A 20,962-nucleotide genomic window follows, 5' to 3' on the forward strand; every position below is an offset into this window, starting at 1 on the left:
CTGGGAAAAGGAGAAAAAGAGAGAAGAGAGAAGAGAGAAGAAGAAAAGAAAGGAAAAAAAAGGGGGGAAGCAAACAGAAAACAAAAACAAGGGGGAGTATCGTCTGATTCTATATACTGTAGATCCCTCGACTTCCCCTGGAACTTTCCAGTGCTGCTTGGTCAATAACTTGTTATTCCCCTGTCCGTCTAGCTGGTCTTCTGGGGGAGGGGCCTGCTGTGCTGATTCTCAGGTGTCAGCACTTGGGGGAGGTGCTCAGCCCCCTCCTGGTGCACAGCTCAGTGGGAGTTGTTTATCCGGTTCATCCTGTGAGGCCACTGTGAGGCTCAGTGGGGGTTGCTCATCCTGCGAAGCCCTAGGAGGAACAACCACAGTGGCAGCAGTCAGCTCTCCAGTTCTGGAGTCAGCTCCCGCAGTAACAACCACAGCTCCCAGTCCGCAGGGGCCTGGATGCTCCAGGGGCGGGGACGCCTGGTGGCAGAAGCGTCCTTGCTGTCTTGTGTCCTCCCGGCCTCTGCCTGTCCCTGGGGGAGCTCAGGATCCTGGGCTGTGTCCCCAGCGCCCTGGGCTCTAGGGCCTATACTGCTGGAATCACGCTCCCTGCCACCAATCCAGCCGCCACCGAAGCTGCTCACGAAGCTGCGCAGGCCCCTCCGCCGAGCCTTTGCCTGTGCCGCCTCCAAGCTGCTCCCAGGCTCCGCTAGGCGCGCTGCAGCCCCTTAGGAAGCTGGGCCATGGGGTGTGGCGCGCTCCCCCTCTGTTAGTGCCCTCGCACCCCCGCCCCTCCTGGGGTCCTGCTGCAACTCCCTGCGAGCGCCTTTCCGACCCAGAAGATTGGTGAAGCTCCTGCTTCTCCGGGAGGGGGATCCGGTCCTGGAGCTCTCGATGGGGGGCCTTAGCCCGGCTCTTCGCAGGGCCCCTCCCCCTTGGATGCTTTTTTTTTTTTTTCTGTCTTCCTACCTTGATAGAAGCGCGAACTCTTCTCACTATAGCAGTCCAGCTGTTCTCTCTTTAAATCTCAGGTGGAATTCGTAGGTTTCCAGGATGATTTGAAAGTTCTCTAGGTAAATTGGTGGGGACAGGTGACTTGGAGACCCTACTCTTCCGCCATCCTGCTCCCTCCCCCCCCCCCCCCCACTAATTCCATTTTAAAAATGAGTTTTGCATTTGGTGGAATTTTGGCATCAGGCTGTCCTTTCTTTCCATAAGCCCATTCTGGTTCAATCTGTAGTCAAGCCTTTTCTCCTTTACTCATAGTTAAGAGTGGTTCATCTCATCCTCTGATAACTTTGCCTATTCCAACTTTAAAACTTAAAGGCTTGGCATTTTTCTTCTTCTTTGAACTGATTTGAATATTATTAGTATCAAAAACAGTTCCATCCTGTACTGTTCCTATATACTAGCAGTGAACAATACCTCCTTTTTTAAGGACAGATTTTGTATGTTTTGGTGGACCCTCATCCAGAGTCTCTTCAGACTTGGTTTCTTTGGGTTTATCTTCATTAAGCTTCACATTTTTCACCTGCTCAGACACTTTACTTATACTTTCAGTACCTTTGAAATGCTTACTTTCAAAAAGATGGTTGTAGGCTGTAGCCAAATGGTCCTTGTCAGCTGTCTTGGCCACATTTTTAATGTTTCCTAATAATTTATGTTCTGCAAGAAACAAATTTGAACCGTGGTCCTGTAGAAACTTGATAACGTGATTCTTGGGTAGTTGCTCGCTGAGCACCTGCTCCACGGTGCAGACCCACTGTGGAACGGCAGCCGCCATCCCCACCCCCACCCCCACTGCCTCTGCTTTACTCGATATTATTTTTTCTTGATATTTTTTACCATGCAACATATTACATATTTGTTTATTTGGTGTCTGTCTTCCCTAATAGAAATATACTTCCAAAACTTTGCTTTGTTCCTTGACTTACTCCTAACTGTAGAATGGGGCTTAGCTCATGGCAGGTGCTCTGTGTAGATTTGCTGAATAAAGGAAAGTAATGAATGAATTCTTTCAAACGGCTCACTTTTCCGTAAACCTGACCAGAATTGACTTGTTTTGAAATCAAAATACTTATTTATTACATTCAGTTATTTTAGGAAATAGATGCACAGATAATTTAATGCAGGATCATGTCCACCACATCGAAAATAAATTATACAAATCTTGGGTAAAATGACAAAATGCCTCTGGCAAAGTCTATAAATTTTGGTACCGTATACAGCAGGCTCAGTAATTAAGAAATCGGGCAAAATAAATGATATGCCTGTTTGTAGACTGCAGATGCCATTGCTTCTGTGGTATAAGTTCTATATTTCAAAAAGAATGGTTGAAGAAGCAAAGTTTTTTTTTTTTTTTTTACAAAAAGAGGAAAACTTTCTAATGAAGTAGAGCATTCCTTTTCCTCACCATTTCTTTATTTTCTAATATCAATTTCATTTTATAAAATATAATACAACAATAAACAAATCCTTATTCACATATAATAGTAAAGTGGTCAGAAGGTGGGGTTTTTTTTCCTGCTATTTTCCACACAATATTTTTGCAGAAATGACCTTTTAGCAGTTGTTTTTCTTTTTTTTTTTAATTTTTATTTATTTATGATAGTCACAGAGAGAGAGAGAGAGAGAGGCAGAGACATAGGCAGAGGGAGAAGCAGGCTCCATGCACCGGGAGCCTGATGTGGGATTCGATCCCGGGTCTCCAGGATCGCGCCCTGGGCAAAGGCAGGCGCCAAACCGCTGCGCCACCCAGGGATCCCAGCAGTTGTTTTTCTAAAATCAACCATCTTTATGAAATCAGAATGTGGTATGGATGTTTATAATTTTATAATAAAATTTAATACTTTCCTCATCAACTTATAAAGCATATTATTCATCTGTGATATGACTTTCAATATTTGCTTTTATTTTTTTATTTTTTATTTTTTTAATATTTGCTTTTAAATTCAGTTATGTCATACATTGTCCCATAGAATGGCTTGGATACATATCTTAATTCCATATTCCAACAATAAGACTATCCCATTTTCCCTTGAACTGTGCCCTCCCAAAGACACACACACACACACACACACACACTCACACTCACCGCTCTCAAAAAGGGACATTTAAGAGGAGATTAGTGTGTGAAAGGAAATCAGAGGGAAGAGGAATAAAGATCAAATCAACCCTGTCTGAACTCTATGTTTGTGGCGCCAGAATATAAACGTTGGGCATCCTCCAATGTTAAAGACCATACTTGTCCTTACTCCTCCAAATCACTCTTAAATGGAGAACTCCAAAGTTTCCAGCTGACAATCCCAAATCATTTAAACCTGACTTTACAACCGGATGCCATGGGCAACTTCTACTAGAATCCAGACTCCAAATCTGCATTTATTACTCATACTTCCTTTTTCAAAACCCATGCTCAGTGTGCTCTGTTAGCAATACTTCACCGACTTGGGAAACTCAACAACACTTCTATGCGTGAAAGCCTCTGGGGGACTTTCCTACCTTATTTTTCTTGACTTCTTAGCTGAATTGCATATAGTTGACCTTCTGCTCACATACATTCTCTTTCTTTGAATTCTGTGACATCAATTCCACTGGTTTTCCTCTTTTCTTACTAATTGGTCCTTTTTGGTCTTCTCTGTTTCTCCTCCTCTATGTAACCAGCCCATAGGCCAATATTGAGATTACATCTAACTTTTAAATATCGAGTGTCTCGGGATCCCTGGGTGGCGCAGCGGTTTGGCGCCTGCCTTTGGCCCGGGGCGCGATCCTGGAGACCCGGGATCGAATCCCACGTCGGGCTCCCGGTGCATGGAGCCTGCTTCTCCCTCTGCCTGTGTCTCTGCCTCTCTCTCTCTCTCTCTCTCTGTGTGACTGTCATAAATAAATAAAAATTTAAAAAAAAAATATCGAGTGTCTCTGGGTGCCCTTCTCTTTAAATCCTCTACTTGTTAGTTAACAAGCACATGCTTTACAGACAAAATGAGTGAGGTAAATTAATATTGACTCCAGGTTTTGTATGTAATACAATGACACCTAATTTGGTACCTCTAGCTCAGACAGTTCCTCTCAATGTCAGACCTTTATGTCCACCTGCTTCATGGATATCCCAGGCAAATATTTCATAGGCCCTTGATTTTACTCAAGTAGAATGGAACTCAGGCTATTTCCTCAAAAACTAGCCCTTGTTCTGGTTGTATTATCCGTCAATATCAGTGGTGACTGCTTTGGTCCAGAGCACTGGTTAAGATTCCAACAGACAAGGGCTCTAGTCTCTCTTCAAACACCTAACTCAGTTTCACATCAACTACCTGCTTAGCTTTGGAAAATATTTTTATGTTATCAACTGGATGAATGAATAAAGAATCAGCCCCCAAGTACATTTCCCCTTCATTCTTTCTCATTTTCCAATTACCATTGGTATTTCTCCAGAATACTTTTTTCTCCGTCACATATGTCCTTGCAAACAAAACTCTGTTTTATAGAATGATGTGAGCTTCCAATTCCCCTTTCTCTTATTTCAAGTTTGGCTTTAGAAACCACAGCATTTCCTGACTAATGGTCTTTGGGTACCATGCCTCCAACCCTTAAGTTCCTCATCTAGCAATTTCCAAAATACTCTTCTTACACTGATGTTTCTCTAACATTTTATCTATAAAACATGTATTAGTTATTTAACAAAAATCCCTATCACTAGTTTTAAGTAAACTTTAAGTGTTATGATTTTAACTTATAAAAATAAAGTATATTTTGAAATTGGTATTTCCATTAATTTTCTATCAGTGGAAAGGAAAATATTGTTTCTAATCCTGCACCAAGATCTCAACATAATGCCAGCAATAAATAAGATTAGCTATAGATTAGGTAATAAGCATAGGTTGGCTTGTTCTATTTTCTTAGTCTTATAAGTCAACCATAATGGCAGAAAATCTATATAATTCTGGCTAAAATCTAAACACTGACCCAAAAATTATGAAGAAATTTCACATCAAATACACTTTCCAAGAGCATTTAAATTGGCAACCTCACCACATTAAAATGTTTTAATTCGCAAATAGATTTTCATTTGCTACATTGTATTTGTCCTAGAAAGTAATTTTGTGGCAGCATCTAGATATGGATGGAAAATATAACCATGACATATTATCAATTTTTTTTTTCTCTGATGAAAGAAGAAAACCATCAAGCACCAGATAAGAATCAAACTCCTGGTATGAGCCATTTGCTCCATAAATTAGTCTTATTTTAAATCTTGCAATACTTAATCTGCACAGAGTAAAGTCATGATGTACCTGCTTTTAAGCAAGAAGTTTAGCCTTTTCAAGATTCAAACATATCAATAGGATTCATCATTGTACTAAACCTTGAAAATATTGGCATAAAAAATTTCAAGAAGAATATTTTATATCATCTTTCTTTCAAAAACTGGTGAGAGTACCTGTTTTTCACTGACAGCCAGAGTATTCTAGCAAAAACAGAAAACAAAACAAAACAAAAACAAAACCTCAGTCTTACACAATCTCCTTTTCTTTCTTCTCACACTGAAAAGAAGTATAAACGCTCACAGTAATGTGGTTGTATTCATAATTTTTACGATTTCATTTCATGGCGCAGAGAAATAAAATTGCTTCCAATCATTTACTGTGAATAAAGCTGTCCATTCCCAGTGTTCAAAGCAATTCACCCACTAATGCTATTCCTATCTGTACAAGTGGCTCCTGCTCTCCTGGGCCAGTCTCAGGACACTCTATTCTGCAGCACTTTTCAAATATAATCATTGACAATTTTTTTAAATTTCTGTAGCGATATATTTAGTGATAACCAAAACAGAGACTCACTGAGCACTTTTCTCTTTTAAACTGACTGCATAGTTGCCAAAAATGTGTTCATGTGTAGCACATCACTGATTTTGTCCAAAGAAACTGTTAAGTGTTTAGTAAGTGCATGATGATAAATGCCTTTTAAATCAGATTTCCTTGATATTAGGCAACACCCGATAATATTATTTGATTTAAAACTTGTAACCTGGGGATCCCTGGGTGGCTTGGCGGTTTGGCGCCTGCCTTAGGCCCGGGGCGCAATCCTGGAGTCTCGGGATAGAGTCCCACGTCGGGCTCCTAGCATGGAGCCTGCTTCTCTCTCCTCCTGTGTCTCTGCCTCTCTCTCTCTCTCTCTCTCTCTCTCTATATATATATATATATATATATATATATATATATATAATAAATAAATAAATCTTAGAAATGAATGAATGAATAAATGAATAAATAAATAAATCTTAGAAATGAATAAATAATAAATAAATAAATAAATAAATAAATAAATAAATAAATAAATAAAACTTGTAACCTGTGGGCAGCCTGGGTGGCTCAGCGGTTTAGCACCTGCCTTCAGCCCAGAGCGTGATCCTGGAGACCTGGGATCGGGTCCCACTTCCGGCTCCCTGCATGGGGCCTGTTTCTCCCTCTGCCTGTGTCTCTCCTCTCTCTCTCTCTCTCTGTGTCTCTCATGAATAAATAAAGTCTTTAAAAAAAATTTTAACCTGCAAATTTTCTTTTCTTTCTCAACATTAATTATATTAGTCCTTTTTAGGGCAATATAGCATGACATACTTTTTTTGGACAAATGTAGTATCAAAAAAAATCCCACAGTACATTTTGTGTCTTCTTGAGTTAACAAGATTCAAGAATTTCCTATGCAATGTCAATTTTTTTCTTTCTCCCAAAGATTTGAGTTTCTCCAGCTCTCTAATTTCACCAATTCCCTCTTTCTTCCTTCTTGTCACCGAAGTTTGTGGTTGCTGTGCTCTGACAGCTTAGAGATCTCAGCAGTTCTCTGAATAAACATAATCTTATTCCAATTCCTAGTTTAGAAGAATCTAGATAGATTTGATTGATTTACCAGTACTTCGAAAAGAGTATAATAAATAGGGCTTTTGTATTTGACAGAATCCTAGAAATAGATTGCTGATCCTATGAAATTACATTTTCACATATCCATCTGAATATTCATTGTATCTTTTATCTTACCTGTAGCTTTCTTTTTGGGCTGCTCATGTGAACTTGTTACAGCTGATTACTTATTTTTCTGAGAACACACAGGTTTATGTTCTATATCCATCCATATATTTACTTTACATTTTTTCTCATGGCATTTATGCTGTCATACTGCATTTTAACCAATTTTCATCAATGAGGGCTAAAATGCAAAGCAACTATAAAAAGAAAACATGAACTTAGCTTCTGCAGTAAGCAAATGGTAAGCAAACACTTTAGCCAAAACAATGTGCTCTAATAACTGAATTCAATCCAAGATGAACTGACCAACACAGTATGTGTAGCGCATACAAGACTGTAAGAAAATACCAGAATTTCTGAATATCTAAGAATTAATCTATTTCAAAGCTGTAAAATATATTGAAATGAAAGTATCCCTTTTTTTCTCTGCAAATATCAAATCACTCGACAGGCCAATGAGTATTATCAGGTATTATAGAATTATATGTGCAAAACGTTTGTTCCATACATTAATATAGATGTTACTGAAAAAGTGGCCCATGGTCAAATTCTTTTGGAAAATTCTAGGCTAAACAAAGTCTACAAGAGTTCTTTCCTAGACTCTCCATGGGCAAAGATTTAGCATGTGATATCGCCTAAGTTTAATTCAACCCAGAGCCTTTTTTCCCTTCTTATGGAAGTTTCCTTTGGAACATGGTTTGAGAACAAATTTCTTGTTTGTTCCTATAGTCCCAGCTGGAGTTAATTGATTAGTGGCTTTAATGAGTCTAAATGGGTCTCATGGCTTAGATTTATGCCCCCAGAAATCTGCTCAGGGGCTGGATAGGCATGTCAATTTACTTTTTTTCTGGAATCCCCAGTTGAATGATATTAACCATTGTTACTTCTGAAGAGTTACAATAGTATTTATCCTACTTACCAATGCACATGTGTTTCCTGCATCATTAAGATTTCATGCAGACTACCAGTCAATATCTTCCAGTAAAGGCACAGCTTAATTTTGTACACTCTCAGACCTCTATAAAGCTTCCACAGTAGGGAATTTGCTTCCCTTATCTTTTCTGTTTTGTTAAATTTATCCATGTACTGATTTTTTTCATCCTGGTACTGAGATTCCTCCATCTACACAGAAGTTTTTTTTTTCTTTCTGCCTTCCTTCCTGAATAATTTCTTCTGCTTTGTCTGAATCTGTTCAACACTTAAGCAGCAAACCTTAATACAAAAAAAAGTCATTGCCTTAAAATCAAGATAGATTTTTTATATATATAATTATTTCTGGTTCTTGGGAGATAGTGTGAATTAGTGGCAAGGTGAGAGCCTTCTTCTGAGTTCAAATCCTACAAATTTCCAGTAAGAGAATTTTATGGCAGTTTCTTATCCTTAGTGAACTTCAATCTTCTCATCTGTGAAATAGATGTATAATAATAATATTGAAATATAGCTTTGTGATATAGAATATACTGAAAAATAACAAGTACATAATAATTCTTAATTACCCTCACACTTTTCCTTCAGGCACTAAATATTTTTGCAATAACTCAGACAAGCTATTTTGATCTCATTTACCTCATTCAAGAAAAGAGGTTAAATCAGATGGTACCAAAGACCCTTGAATGGCTATCCTCTGTGTTGTGAGCTTAAAGAATGTACCTTTCACCCCCTTCTACAGGAGTCCAGCCTCGTAGCATTGTACATACTTGGGAACTGCAGAAAAGTAAACACAGCATTACCTTGGAGGTCCCTGGAATGATTTCCCAGATACCCCAACTTGGTTTCTCTTGGATAAATTACAACCCTTCATGGGCTTCTCTAGAAACTCCTCTTACAGTCACAGAAACAGTTAAGTTTTATTTCTCCTTATTTCTCCTAGGTTACCTATGCTTCCCTGAAGCCCAGGAATTCCCAGAAATTTTATGAGTAATTCACATATTCTGTCAACAGATTTTGGTCACAAGTTTCTGTGAATATTGGTCAAAGTTTTCTGGGTACCATTTATTATAAATGATGAGTGGCTCTTCTGTTTCCAACTAAGGGAGTTCTAGCCCCTTTCACAGTCTTTAATGGAGTGACAGTTTCTACACTTCTCTTTTTATTATAGTATTAAGAATAAATGGGCACCTAGGTGGCTCAGTCATTTGAATGTCTGTCTGCCTTTGGCTCAGGTCAGATCCCAGAGTCTGGGATGGAGTCCTGTATCTGGTTCCCTGCTCAGCGGAGAACCTGCTTCTCCCTCTCCCTCTGTCCCTCCCCTCTGCTTATGCTGTCCCTCTCTCTGTCAAATAAATAAAATCTTTAAAAAAAGGTATACATGTAAACCACTGAAATAAAACTTCATTGGGGTGTAGATATACATTTTCTTTTCTTTTGAGCCTCTTCCAATAGAACAGATAAATGTAAACAGTGCATTTATTGCTATACTTGTCTCTAAAACTATTGCTCAAAATGAGGACTCTTCAGCGTAAAGTATCTGCAATGTTCTCTAATATCCCACATGATAGTGATTGGCTGTTCAATGCGGCCTTGAAAATTACATGGAAAATTAAACCACTCCAACTAGTGAAGATATATTAATGTAACGTTATATGTCTGACAAACTCACTCAAGCTAAAAATGATTAGCATTAAATCAATAAATTCAAGCTATTTACATAATTGTCCCACTCTTTTAAAAATCTGTTTTGCCACTCCCTTCTTGCTCTCCTTTCCAGTACACATATCACAGTTAATAGGTTTTTAATTAACTCACCAGCAGACAGTGTTTCTAGAAAGGTTGGAAACTACCTATTACTAATGGTAACTAACATGTTCACACACCTTCTGTATTCACATGGACTTGAGTGCACATCATCCAGTAAGGGCCCTTTGACAACCATTCCTACTTTATAATCAAAGAAGGTCATGTTCAGACAGACTGGAAAACATGCCCAAGATCACTCAGCTAATGAAAGGTGGAACTGAAATAACAGCCTAGATCATCTGATCCCAATGTCTATATTTAGATATCATCTCTCAATTTACTACATCATAGGCATAAAAATTGTTTAAAATTGTTTCACTGGGGTGCCTGGGTGGCTCAGTAGTTGAGCATCTGCCTTTGGCTCAGATTGTGATCCTAGGGTCCTGGAATTGAGTCCCATATCAGGCTCCCTGCAGGGAGCCTCCTTCTCCCTCTGCCTGTATCTCTGCCTCTCTCTGTATCTCTCATGAATAAGTAAATACAATCTTTAAAAATAAAAAAAAAATTGTTCCATTTGATTCTAATCATTCAGGCCTCCCTGTGTTGCCCAAATGCTTTTGAAAGTTCTAGAAGAAATACGACCCCAAAAAAGACTAAGAAATATTATCCTCTGTTTTTGAAGAAGCTATATATTTATTTATCATGTCTTTATCAGTTTCTGATTGACTAAGTCTGATCATTCTGTCAAATAGAGAATATGTAACTATGTATATGGGAGTATTTGCAAAGACCCTTGACCCCGACCCAGGATATCTTCTCCACCATCTGTTGTATCTTTATGTGACATACTGAATCTTACATTATACAACCCACGTAAGAAATGGGTCACCTATCATCTATTATCAGGTAATATTTTACAGAAGGAAGGCAATAGACATCGGCCAGCAGACTCAGTAAGATCTCCAAACCAAAGAGAAACAGAGGTTGGGGTCTGTCTTATTTTGGTTTTGTGTGTCCGTGGCTGGCAAGCAAAGGTGTAGAGTATTATTTGGAGGCTGGAGGAAGGAGAAGAAGATACCCTTGAAGAATTAAAACAGAATACTCAGTACAAAGGCCTCTACTTCATTACTGGCCTGGAGGTCAGCTGCTCTAAATTGAGTTAATTTTACAGAGCATTAACGCTATTGGGTGACCGTGAGAAATCCTGAGGCTGCTTGCCCTCTAACCTCCACATCACCAAGTGCACTAATTCAATATGACTAGTTCTCTTTTGACCCCTGTCTTTCTGTGCAAAGCATGGATCCTTGTATGGCCAGAGGCACTGGGTACTAGGGAAAATCTTTCTAAGAAGTCATTGTATCTTTGATAAAACAAAGGGTTCAGGATACCCTATGTTTCTACTCTGTACTTAAAAAAGAAAAAAAAAAGATGAATTGCTCAGAGCTTTGCATATGCTCTCCAAATGGACTAGCACACAGCACAATTTAGCTACATTTGGAACTTGGAGTATCGCACAAATTCAAGGCATTTGTCTCCTCTCTTTTTTCTTTTTTTAGGAACTTACATGTGACAAATGATGAAATTTTCAGCATGAAATTTGCTATTGGGGCTTCCATCTTTCTTTGTGATTTGTTATCAGGCCATGCTATCCTGCAAGCCATAAATAAAAATACAACTTCCATCTGCATTTCAAACTGAGGTGAAAGTATAAAAATTAAACATTTCATTTTTTTCTGAGTATCATTCACTCTCTGTGTGCTCCAAAAACAGCAAGACATACTTCCCACTGCCTTTCCTCCAGAATGATTTCTTGGAAAGGCCATAAGAATAACTTATTATTAGCACATCCACAACACGTATAATTTACAGCTCTACCTACCTATTTGGCATTGAAATGGAGTTCACATACAGCCTGAAAAAGAAGGACAAAAGAGCTTTCTAACTGTGTCAGCTACAATTAAGCACGTAAAATAAAATATACCCACCCACTCCCAATGTATAAAGAAAACAACCTCTTAATTTGCACTAGAATCTGGTGATTTCAGTGACTGAAAAATAAAGATTAAATAAGAACAAAATCATCTAAATATCTATCAATATGTCATGGCTCATCCAAAAGGAAAATGGACCAGAGTAAAAACACTTCTAAAAATTAATTAAAACCTAACCTATCTCCAGGTAAGAAAGCAGTTCTTGCCTCACCTGGACATCACTACCACACCGTGTGTATGGATTTGTGTAGTGTGTGCTATGTGTTTGTGGCAGTGGTATGTTCTTCTTTGGAATTTAATTTCAGCAAAAGCAATCAGATCCTGCTGGGTAGCTAAATGAATCAACCAAAAGTCGAAACTTTTTTTTTTTTTTTACAAGAACTATATCTACATTCCAGCATCTTGAAACTATTATAAAAACACACGCCAAAAAAAATTAAATTAATCCCCGGTAGACTATAAAGGTTGCTGTTAATAATGCTCGTCTGAACTTAAGGCTTCATGGGCTGCATGCCTGTTGGAGAAAGAAGAATAGGGAGGCAAGAATTAGATAGAAACAGGGAGTGTACTTTCAGCTTCAACAGGTACAAATTGCAGATGGGAAATAGATCGTTAGCAAAATAAATTATGTCCTGCCCTCCTGTAATCTTTCACAATCTGTGTGGCAAAGATTTCACTGCTGACACTGTCAACATATCCTCAGCATCTGCAGTCATTTACTGTGACCTGGTGGGCAAAGCAGCCTTTCCAAATAACCAAACACCAGATTCTGCATAATGTAAAACGCCTTCTGCTTTCCCAAGTGTACAATGGAATTAGAAAAACAGAATGGGTCCAAACGCTGCATTTATTTAACAAGGTGGTTATACAGAGAGCAAGCGTTTAGGAAGTCTCTTCTTATTTTCAAACTTCAGCTCAGTTTACTCCAAAACAAACTCTAAACTGTTCCTCCAGGAAAGCAGTGCACAAATGATATTCCTCCCTGAACCTCCCTGAGCACATTGCATGCACGTGCGCGCGCGCGCGCACACACACACACACACACACACACACACACAATCTATACCCTTCCTTTCCTCATAAACAAAATAATCTAATTACTTTGTTCTTTTTCTTCTTATTCAAAGTAATAAAAGAAGAGCAAGGCCATTTTCTGGGGAAAAATTAGAGTCAATGTACAAATGCTTAGGAGTAGCTTGAAACCATAGAGAGGCATAGTTTATTAAAAAAATATATATAAGTGTGTTTTGACCCATACATATTTATGAGTAGATCATTCTGAGTAATATTACCCTTTGGAGCTTGAGAGAGAGTCACAAATATGGTTGGAAGACAGTGTCTCTGGACTTGAACTGAGAAATAGCCTTTATGAGTAGGTCTATGGAAAGGGAATTATGTACAGGCCCAGCACAATCCCCATAGAAAGAAGCAAAACAACCACCATAAAAAATAAAATAAAATAAAATAAAATAAATAAAATAATAAAATAAAATAAATAAAATAAAATAAAATAAAATAAAATAAAATAAAATAAAATACAACTAATAACAGGACCTGAAGTGAAGCTCATTGCTCCTCAGGCTGACCAGGGAAAGCCCTTTGACTAACAGGTCATTCCTAAATTGTAGACCTTGAGGACCCTTCAAGGAGCATTCAGTCGACCCCTCCTGTTTGTGAATGATGAGGAAGTTTAAGGTGAGAGTTATGTTTCTTCAAGATTAAATATGAAAAGTATGGCAAAACCACAAGAAGCCTAGTCTCCATTTGTGACACCAGTATCCATATGTGAATGCTCCATCCTTCATGGAGCTTAAATTCAGAAGAACAAGAGAGCTCAGTTGATTAGCTTTATTTAGGGCTTCCTAAGGATGGTCTCCTTAGAACTTGGAAAATTCACTATGGAACTATCATTGTGTTTTGCACAAAATGATCACTCAAATAAACACAGTATGATGATCCCAGGCAAAGATATGCTATCTTAAAGAAGGAAAGATTCAAAACCATTTGAATCATGGTACATTTCTAAACAAAAATGTAATTGATAGAATACTGACCATGAGAAAGTTTCTTTCTCTCACCAAAACCCACCTTCCTCACCCCTGAGACCTAAAGCTTAATATGTAAGAAAATGAGATGGGAACACCACTCACCCAGCTGTCCAGCATAGGGTAACATCACGAACAGAGGGGGTTGAGAATAACTAGAATCAGAGTATTCTGCTTATCATGACCTCAGGTTATTTGAACAAAAGTGTGTTGTCTTAAACTATCCAGTCTCAGGGTAATGACTGGATTACTCCTTACTCTCTTATTAACTTAACCAGTCATACATGAGACTCTTAGATAAACAGTGACATCCCCCTCAGCTACACAACATCAAACAGCCACATGTTGTCCCATTGTAGACAGACTGTCACATGTACTGCAAAAGCTGTCATGGGAGAGAAAAGTTATCTGAGTATCTGACAGCAAGACAGCCTTTTTGAGGGGAAGAGCACAGGGTCAGAGCCCTTGCCTAGAGTTCAAATATTTTTGTTAGAATAACAACCCTGACTCAACTGTCAAGTGTTCTGAATATATCGTCCTTAGTTGAAGTTTTTTCAGTGAGTGGTGAATCATTTCTGGAGCTAGAAAAGAGACCCAGTGTTCTAAGAAGTTTTTTTTTCTTTCCATCAACAACCTTTCCTTTTTCAGCAAAGAGTTACAGATAACTCAATTATCTGGATCAACAATATTCTTGATAGAAAGTATATAAATCAGGAGAAAAAAAAAAACACCTGGTAATTGTAAATCTCCAGATTTAACTGAGAATAGTGAGGGATGAATGTCCATGTCTAGATCAGAGCTCAAATACCACTTCGTTTTAGCCATAGAAGGATGAACACTTTTTGAATCACAAAAACATGTAAGTGAAATAAGATCTGTCAGATGAAATTACACCTCTTTTATGTGAAGACAGTTTTAGTTTGTTTTTTTTTCTTTTCAACAGAGTAGGCTGAAACTAGAGAAATTAGAAAAATTGTAAGAAAGGTACCTCATGTAAACCAAAAAAGAAATAGAGAAAGTAAATCAAATTAAATAGACTTCACCTTGCAAATGATATATATGATAAAGGATTAATATCCAAAATATATAAAGAATTCCCACAACTCAGTATCAAAAAAGACAAACAAGCAGCTCAATTAAAAAATGGGCAGAGACCCTGAACAAACATTTCTCACAAGACATACAAATGGGCCACAGCTCATGAAAAGCTGCCCGACATCACTAATTATCACAGAAATACAAATCAAAACCATAATGAGATATCACTTCACATCTGGCAAAATGGCTAGTTTCAAAAAGACAAGACATAAGTATTGGCAAGGATGTATAAGAGTGCTTTCATGTGTTGTCAGTGTATAAGAGTGCTTTCATGTGTTGTCAGTGGAAGTGTCAGTGGCAAAATGGTCCAGTCACTATGCAAATCAGTATGGAGATTCCTCAAAAAAATTACAACAAGAATTAACATATGATCAAGCAATTCTACTTCTAGGTATTTACCTCCCAAAAATGAAAACATATATTCAAAAAGATATATGCACCCTTACGTTCACTGCAGCAATATAATAGCCAAGATATGGAAGCAACCTAAATATCCATCAGTAGCAAAACAAATCAAGAAAATATAGTATATATACACATATGATGAAATATTACTCAGCCAGGAAAAAGAAAGACTCCTTGCCATTTGCAACATCATGGATGCATCTAGAAGTTATTATGCAAAGTGAAGTAAGGCAGACAGAGAAAGACAAATACGGTATGATTTCACTATATGTGGAATCCAAAAAACAAAACAAATGGATAAATGAAAGGCAACAGAAACAGACTCAGAGATACAGAGAATAAGCTGGTGAGTGCCAGAAGGGAGGAAAAGGGGGATGGATGAAATAAAGCAAGAGGATTAAAGGGCACAATACTTCCCTTATAAAATTAATGAGAAAGAGGAATACATCGTAGAGTACAGAGAATAGAGTTAACAATAGATAACAACTTTGTGTGGTAACAGACGGTGGCTAGATTTATTGTGGTTATCGCTTCCTAACCTATATAAATGCTGAAGCACTATGTTGTACACTTGAAGTAAATATAATATTGTATGTTACGTACACATTGATAAAAAAACAGACTTCACCATATTTCTCACGTCTGATGAAGGTATCTTTCACTGTCATTAATTTGTGTTTAAGAGAGCAAGTGTGTATTTATCATGCATTAATAATGTTATTGTTGACATAAGTTATCATGGGATTGGCTAATAATTTCGGATTTATGGAAAGACCTATTCTCATAAAAGCAGTCAATGCTGTCCCAGCAAATAAGTCAGTCAACATTTTTCAAATAGGATTTTTCTCAAATAATTTTTTTAATCGAATATCCTAAATAGAATCTAGATACTTTCTTTTGGCTTTTGCCATGATAGGATTATAGCATTTTGATCTGTATAACCACATTTTGGTATCTACTAGGTCCACAACGCTGTACTCAGTATTGGGGGGTAAGTTTGGTAGTGGATTCTAAGTAAGCCATAGTTGTCCATCAGTACTGTTTGATGGCTGTGGCTGAATCTATTGCTATGAGCCAAGAACGGACACAAGGCAGGAGAAAGAAGCAGGGCAACAAGGGGAAGGAAGCACACTGAACACACAATTTGCTAGGAGCAACAGAGCATTGGAGCTGCTTTCTCATCCTGTGTGGCACTGCTGTTCCAGACCCAGAGCTTCAGAAGGGCTTGGGTGGGGCAGCCATGCTGCTGGGATAAGGCTTAATGGGCACCCCTCTGGCCTGCTCCCTGTCTCCAGGTCAGATCTGGCATTGGTGAGAGGGGATTTGAGGGTTCCTCCTTGCACACCATAGGTGAATGGAAATGGATTAATCACAACACTTGCATGGCTCTCTTTTGTGTATTTATTTATCTGCTTATTTCCATAATGGCTTTAAATCCCACTTTGGGACTGATGTGACTTTTAGAAATGATAAATTCAGAGGCCCTGAGAGGAAAATCAGTGTCCAACAGGGACATGACAGGACTAACCAAAACTAAGAGTTGTCAAATTTGGCAAATAAAAATACAGGATGCCCTGCTACACAATGATATTTTTGGGGGGTATAATATGTCCCATGCAATATTTTTTTTTAAGATTTTACTTATTTATTCATGAGAGACACAGAGAGAGAGGCAGAGACACAGGCAGAGGGAGAAGCAAGCTCCCTGTGGGGACCCTGATGTGAGACTCGATTCAGGACCCTGGGACTACGACCTGAGCTAAAGGCAGACGCTAAACCACTAAGCTATCCAGGCAGGTGTCCCTGTCCCATGCAGTATTCAGTAACATACTTACATTAGAAAAAAATCACTGTTGATCTGAAATTCAAATATAACTAGATGTTCTGTATTTATGTGCAACCCTAAATCAGAGCTTCAGAAAGTCTAAGAAAACAATACATTATTTACCTCTCACAATTTCCCAGTGTTTTTATATATAAAGCATGAAAGAATTGCCTTCTATTATATTCACCAACCCAATTATGTCAAATACAGCAAAATCCAAGAATATTCAAAGTGCAAAACAGAAGTAGAAAATTAGACAAAGTTAAATATTTTCCATTCCTAAACATGTTTTCCTATGTAACTAAAAATAGGATTCTTACTGCAATTCAAAATCAACATTGAAAAAAATAGCTTACCATTCTCTTAAAAATACCTGTAGTATTTTGCCTTGAGATTCAAAATCTGCTCAAATTTAAGTTGAAAGAATCATAAAACTGTTTACTAAATTTGAAACACACACACACAAATATGAAACAATTCTATAGTCTATACAACAAAGATGAATCAAGAGATATTTAATTTCATTATCCTTGAAGCCAAATCAAATCATTAGTTGTAAGACTTTTAACTCCAAAGTCACCTTAGGGAAATGAAAGAGATTAATAAATATAAGTACTCTTGATATTATGTCAGAAGAGCTAACAGCCCAATAGCCAAACTGAACCGTTTTTTTTTTTTTTTTTTTTTAAGATTTATGTATTTATTTTTATTTATGATAGACACAGAGACAGAGAGAGAGAGAGTGAGAGGCAGAGACACAGGCAGAGGGAGAAGCAGGCTCCATGCCGGGAGCCTGATGCGGGACTCGATCCCGGGACTCCAGGATCGCGCCCTGGGTCAAAGGCGCCAAACCGCCGAGCCACTCAGGGATCCCCCCACTTTTCTATTTATAGGAAGAAGAGAGAAGTTAAAAAAAATCTAAGAAAAGAAAAAATATTTCTGCATGAACTAAAAATGTTATTAAAAAAATCTCCCATCTTATATCCACCACGTGCCAACACCATGAGACTCTTATTATGGATAATACCTAATCTCCAAGCAAAGTACTCCCATACCTTTCCTGATTTACTACCTAAAACAAGGCTAAGAAGGGGCAAATGGTACAGTCTAGATCTCCAAATGTCAGAATGACAGATATTATTTCTCTTTTTCAAAGGACAAATCATTGATGCAGAGAATAACAAAATTTCAAAAGCATTCTGGCATGGTATCCTGAAAGAAAAATAAAGTGAAACAGTAAATCCTATCTTGAAGCAGGAGCCTGTATCACACCACCAACCCGACCTACAAAGTAAAGCAAATGGGACATTCAAACAGAAAATGGAAAGAATTTTCCCACATAGCAGCTACAGGACCCAGAATCTTCTAGAATAAAGTCATTATTTTCCAAAATGAAGACACTGCTTCTGAGTCATATGATCCTAACCTATGGAAAACTATTCAACTTCCCTTTACTTCACTTGCCTAATCTATAAATAAGGCTGACAATAATAATATTTATTTCATGATCAAGCTGTTATAAGGATTCAATGAATAAATATTTGTAAGGTATTTAGGATCTGGCACATACCATACACTTAAAAAGTGTTTACCATTTCAAAAAGTCTTGGACATAGGAATCCCAGGACTCCTGGTTATTCACAATAAAGAAAAACACACATCATATGAGCTAATTGTGTGGTATGCTCTTCAGAGTGTTAACATATATTACATATGTGTACATATGTATATTACACATATATAATATACATATATTATTGGTTCTATTTTATTAGGAAGTAAAGAGGTTTTTCCAAGATCATGTGGCCAGGGGATGCCATCTGTAAACAACAGCTGGGTGTTTTTCTACAAAAATAAAAATAAAAAATCAAACTTTATCTTTGAGTTCACTTTTAATCTGGTGTCTTATCCAGGTTCCACACTCTTGCTTGGCCCACTTTTTTCTCCTCTTTACTTCTCAAAGACACTGCAGGAAACAGGCAGGATGAGGGGAAAAAAGACAAAATATAAATTCGAACATGCCAAGTTTTTAGCATCTGACTTTGGCAGAGTCACAAGACCAAAACCAAACTGTTTGGGCACTTTTCTAAATTACTTTAAGCAACATAAATAGTTCCATCTACTTCATTGTCAGTCATCTTTCCACTCCAGCATGATTACAAGGTTCTCTCCTAAGGATATCAGTTTTTAAAATAATTTATGCAACTGTGTACAGCTTAACTAGGAGTTTAAATGAAACTTTTGATAAATGCAAGTAATTGATGGTAATTTACATATTTCCAAGCAATTATCTCTGGTGTAAATGGTCTGAGGTTCTCTGCTGCATCTTAAATAATCAGAGATGACAGTGTACACGTGGAACTCCTTAAAAGGTCACTTCAGGACAGAGATAAAAGTCTAGGTAGAGTGCCTAAGAAAATCTTAGTGAAAGCCCCAGGGATCCAAAGAATTCCATTATGATGAGCAAATGTGCAAAAGGCCTGGGCAACTCCTTTTCATAAAAATAAGTTACTTATTTGTAAGTATCAGTGAATCCCTAATATGTGCCAGGCACCGTACAAAGCATTGCAGACCATTTAAGGAGAGCAGAGAGACGTGAGCGTGTTCTACTCACATGGGTAGTAATGGCATTAGACCTAGTCTGGAGAGGCAAGGAGAGTGTCAGTACAAGGGAGGATTGTGCTAAGCTGTGAACTGAAATTTTGCAGAAGTTGGAAGGAGCAATATTCAATTTCAAAGAACTTGTGGTCAAAGGGATGGAGAGTAGCAGAAGTGGAAAGATGGAGTGGAAAGCTAAGGATAGACAAGGCTGGACAGGGAATAGGGCCAAGGGCAGTCATGACCCATCAGGTCCAAATAATGAATTCCGCCCCATCCCCAAGAGCACTAGGGAGTTTAAACCATGAGAGGAGGTAGGGATGGGCTAGGGTAACACTAGCAGCTTTTGGAAAGTTTGTTTTAGTGTAGACATACTGAATAGTTATTGTGGTAGCTAAGTGAGAGACGATGAGAGCTGGGGAAAGAATAGATGAACTTGAGAGAACAGGCTATACGCATGAGGTAAAACTGACAGGATGGGGTGATGGATGGGATGTGGGTATATTTGATGATGTGTCTCTCACACTAGGAACACTGTCTGGTACATAATAGCACTTAGTATTTGTGGAATAAATGTTGAATGAGCATATACAAGGATAAGGGAAATGAGGTGTCAAGGATGATTCCAGAGATTCTAGATGGCATATCTTCAATGGGTGATGATGCCATGCAGAGACAGAACACCTGTGAAGGCCAGGGTCAGGGAAGAGTTCATGGGTTCAGTTTTAATCACAGTGATTCTGAGATGTCTGTAACTCATGCAACAGAGAGGTCAAGAAAGCAGAGAGTGTGGATAACACGGAGCCAGGAGGAGATGTCTTACCTAAAGAAACAGCCTTCTCAGTCACTTATTTGTAGGAAGTGACTGAAGCCTTAAGTATAAATCCTTTTGTGCTGGCAGAGACTAGAGAGTGGCCACTGAAGAATGTCATGGAGAAGCCTGTAGAGCAGGTGCAAAGAATATAATGGAAAGCAAACTAAGAGGCTATTTCATGAGGAAAGCAGTGACCAACAGTTTTGAATGCTATTCAAAAGTCATACATCTTTTTAATTAAGATTTTATTTATTTATTCATGAGAGACACAGAGAGAGAGAGAGGCAGAGATACAGGCAGAGGGAGAAACAGGCTCCATGCAGGGAGCCTGACGTAGGACTCAATCCCAGGTGTCTAGGGTCAGGCCCTGGGCTGAAGGTGGCACTAAACCGCTGAGCCACCCAGGCTGCCCCAAAAGTCATACATCTTAAAACTAGAACACACTCTTTGGATTTAGCAATAGGCAACTCCTTAGCAAGTTCAGAAAGAGATGGTTCAGCAGA

General features: G+C 38.2%; 1 long non-coding RNA gene and 1 pseudogene across 5 annotated transcripts in view; both read right to left on the reverse strand.

Annotated features, from left to right (window-relative positions):
* Positions 1 to 20,962, reverse strand: part of LOC144321947 (uncharacterized) — a 242,919-nt gene that overhangs the window by 21,573 nt on the left and 200,384 nt on the right. For all 5 annotated transcript variants that reach the window (XR_013387490.1, XR_013387492.1, XR_013387491.1 and 2 more), the window contains 3 exons: positions 11,563 to 11,595; positions 7,927 to 8,410; positions 7,020 to 7,204 (listed from right to left, as the gene is read on the reverse strand). This is a non-coding gene — a long non-coding RNA (uncharacterized LOC144321947). The remainder of the gene's footprint in view (positions 1 to 7,019; positions 7,205 to 7,926; positions 8,411 to 11,562; positions 11,596 to 20,962) is intronic.
* On the reverse strand, positions 1,097 to 1,789 carry LOC144322785 (peptidyl-prolyl cis-trans isomerase FKBP3 pseudogene; annotated as a pseudogene).

The sequence above is a fragment of the Canis aureus genome, chromosome 10 (assembly GCF_053574225.1).
Source record: "Canis aureus isolate CA01 chromosome 10, VMU_Caureus_v.1.0, whole genome shotgun sequence".
In the NCBI taxonomy this organism is placed as follows: Eukaryota; Metazoa; Chordata; class Mammalia; order Carnivora; family Canidae; genus Canis; species Canis aureus.